Here is a 3,627-nt window from a genome sequence, read left to right on the forward strand (position 1 = left end):
CGGGCTTGCCTGCTTTAAGCACTCTAATTTGTTCAAAGTAAACGTGCCGGCCCACCCAGACACTCAATAAAGAGCACCTTGGTAGGATTTCAACGGGGTCCGCCTCGGGACGCACGAACACGCACGAGGCGGTCGCACGCCTTCGGCTCGCCCCACCGGCAGGACGTCCCACGATACATGCCAGTTAAACACCGACGGGCGGTGAACCAACAGCGTGGGACACAAATCCAACTACGAGCTTTTTAACCGCAACAACTTTAATATACGCTATTGGAGCTGGAATTACCGCGGCTGCTGGCACCAGACTTGCCCTCCAATAGATACTCGTTAAAGGATTTAAAGTGTACTCATTCCGATTACGGGGCCTCGGATGAGTCCCGTATCGTTATTTTTCGTCACTACCTCCCCGTGCCGGGAGTGGGTAATTTGCGCGCCTGCTGCCTTCCTTGGATGTGGTAGCCGTTTCTCAGGCTCCCTCTCCGGAATCGAACCCTGATTCCCCGTTACCCGTTACAACCATGGTAGGCGCAGAACCTACCATCGACAGTTGATAAGGCAGACATTTGAAAGATGCGTCGCCGGTACGAGGACCGTGCGATCAGCCCAAAGTTATTCAGAGTCACCAAGGCAAACGGACCGGACGAGCCGACCGATTGGTTTTGATCTAATAAAAGCGTCCCTTCCATCTCTGGTCGGGACTCTGTTTGCATGTATTAGCTCTAGAATTACCACAGTTATCCAAGTAACGTGGGTACGATCTAAGGAACCATAACTGATTTAATGAGCCATTCGCGGTTTCACCTTAATGCGGCTTGTACTGAGACATGCATGGCTTAATCTTTGAGACAAGCATATGACTACTGGCAGGATCAACCAGGGAGCTGCGTCAACTAGAGCTGAGCAGCCGGCCGCCCGGGAGTGTGTCCCAGGGGCCCGCGCGAACACGCAAGCGTCCGCTCAATTATTCTGCAAACAGGAGGAGGCTGAGCTCCCCTGCACAATACACCTCGAAACCCTCTCAGGTCCCGGCGGCGCGCAGCGCCGTCCTAAGTACTTGGTCGGGTTCGAGAAAGGCGCAATCGCCCGGAGTTAGGCGAGTAGACGCTTTAGGTGCGACCACCCGTGCTCCCAACTGAGCTTGCCGCTGCCGACAGAGGCCCGGGAGCGTGCTGTCGTGGCATTGCCGGCGGGAGACAACACGCGCCACCTACGGTGACCGGCAGCTCCAACGCCAGCGCCACAGAAGGGCAAAGGCCCCACGTGGGTGCCGAAGCGAACTCTCCCAGCACAGCGCACGTGCCAACACGTCTGCACAACTGCGATACAAACCACCAGCGAGAACCGCTGGGGCGACCGAGCAGCAGACGGCGTCGCGGCGCCGAGTGCCGGGCGGCGGCGCATCCTCAACGCACACAGTCCTCAATCGGACCAGCACACTGGAGATGTCCACCGCGCTTCGCACCGGGCCGGCGAGGACCCACTTTGGCTGCACGGCGCCGCGCGCAGGGTGCCCCGGCGCGCAGCTGCGCCGCCTGCCGCGTCCGTCGGCCGGCGCGCCTGCCACTGGGCGCCCCCACCAGCCGGCTGTAGCGCGTGCGCCCACGCACCGCGCGGCCAGCACGCCGGGCGGCCCCCCCTCACCGGCCGGGGACAGTCCCACCCACCCACAGCCGCGTATCGCTTCACACCCAGATTCACATTCACGTTCGTTGGTATGGTGGGGACCGCTTCGTAGCTGTACCGATCGTTGCCCTCACAGATGTACCTCCAGCAAGGACAACCGCACCACAACGGGTTACCAGTTGTTCATTTGCGTAACGTCACCAGTAAACGTACACGTCCATCCCCGTTTGCAAAGTCAACTATTATTGCATGCCTGCCTGTCAGGTGTCAAGACACACTACATCCGCTCACATCCACGCAACAAAATGTGCCCGACTAGAGGGCACGTGGAAGGTGCCCCCGTACGTATGCGATGTCCATTGCGCGACCAACTGTCAACCGGCCTCTGTAGCATGTCGCAGATGTGGAACGCGGGGCACCGTGCTATCACATTGTGTGAGAAGAGACTACTACGTCTGCATACACGCGCCACTACATGAACAGACGGCTCATGCTGATCGCCATCCACTGCGTCCATTACTCCCACACGTCTCTATGGCGTACCACACTGCAATGCAGCTGTTATGGGGAGATGACACGTAGCTGTGTACACAACATTCTGAGCGGGTTGCGGTTGGACAATACATTAATGTAACGTGTCATATGCCAATTACAGAGCAGGGTAAGGCACAACTTGGGTTAGGTTAAGGCACAACTTGGGTTAGGTTAAGGCACAACTTGGGTTAGGTTAAGGCACAACTTGGGTTAGGTTAAGGCACAACTTGGGTTAGGTTAAGGCACAACTTGGGTTAGGTTAAGGCACAACTTGGGTTAGGTTAAGGCACAACTTGGGTTAGGTTAAGGCACAACTTGGGTTAGGTTAAGGCACAACTTGGGTTAGGTTAAGGCACAACTTGGGTTAGGTTAAGGCACAACTTGGGTTAGGTTAAGGCACAACGTGGGTTAGGTTAAGGCACAACGTGGGTTAGGTTAAGGCACAACGTGGGTTAGGTTAAGGCACAATGTGGGTTAGGTTAAGGCACAATGTGGGGGTAGATTGCGGTACAAATTGCATTACATTGCGGTGCAAATTGCATTACATTGCGGTGCAAATTGCATTACATTGCGGTGCAAATTGAGTTACATTGCGGTGCAAATTGAGTTACATTGCGGTGCAAATTGAGTTACATTGCGGTGCAAATTGAGTTACATTGCGGTGCAAATTGAGTTACATTGCGGTGCAAATTGAGTTACATTGCGGTGCAAATTGAGTTACATTGCGGTGCAAATTGAGTTACATTGCGGTGCAAATTGAGTTACATTGCGGTGCAAATTGCGTTACATTGCGGTGCAAATTGCGTTACATTGCGGTGCAAATTGCGTTACATTGCGGTGCAAATTGCGTTACATTGCGGTGCAAATTGCGTTACATTGCGGTGCAAATTGCGTTACATTGCGGTGCAAATTGCGTTACATTGCGGTGCAAATTGCGTTACATTGCGGTGCAAATTGCGTTACATTGCGGTGCAAATTGCGTTACATTGCGGTGCAAATTGCGTTACATTGCGGTGCAAATTGAGGTAGGTTAAGGTGCAACACAGGTTAGGTTAAGGTGCAACATAGGTTAGGTTAAGGTGCAAGATGGGTTAGGTTAAGGTGCAAGATGGGTTAGGTTAAGGTGCAAGATGGGTTAGGTTAAGGTGCAAGATGGGTTAGGTTAAGGTGCAAGATGGGTTAGGTTAAGGTGACATAGGTTAGGTTAAGGTGACATAGGTTAGGTTAAGGTGACATAGGTTAGGTTAAGGTGACATAGGTTAGGTTAAGGTGACATAGGTTAGGTTAAGGTGACATAGGTTAGGTTAAGGTGACATAGGTTAGGTTAAGGTGACATAGGTTAGGTTAAGGTACAAACTGGGTTGTGTTATGGTACACATTGCGTTGTAGTACAGTACACGTTAGGTTTGGGTACGGTACACAATGTGGTATGGGATGGCGTGTTGTGGGGGGGAGGGGGGGGGGGAGGTT

At 53.3% G+C, this 3,627-nt stretch overlaps 1 non-coding gene across 1 annotated transcript in view; it reads right to left on the minus strand.

Moving 5' to 3' along the window:
• LOC126149146 (small subunit ribosomal RNA) overlaps positions 1–880 on the minus strand; it is a 1,909-nt gene extending 1,029 nt beyond the window's left edge. The window contains exon 1 of the ribosomal RNA XR_007530742.1: positions 1–880. This exon is cut by the window's left edge and continues 1,029 nt beyond it. This is a non-coding gene — a ribosomal RNA (small subunit ribosomal RNA).
• Positions 881–3,627: the final 2,747 nt, after the last annotated feature.

This window comes from Schistocerca cancellata, unplaced genomic scaffold (assembly GCF_023864275.1).
Source record: "Schistocerca cancellata isolate TAMUIC-IGC-003103 unplaced genomic scaffold, iqSchCanc2.1 HiC_scaffold_915, whole genome shotgun sequence".
Taxonomy (NCBI): Eukaryota; Metazoa; Arthropoda; class Insecta; order Orthoptera; family Acrididae; genus Schistocerca; species Schistocerca cancellata.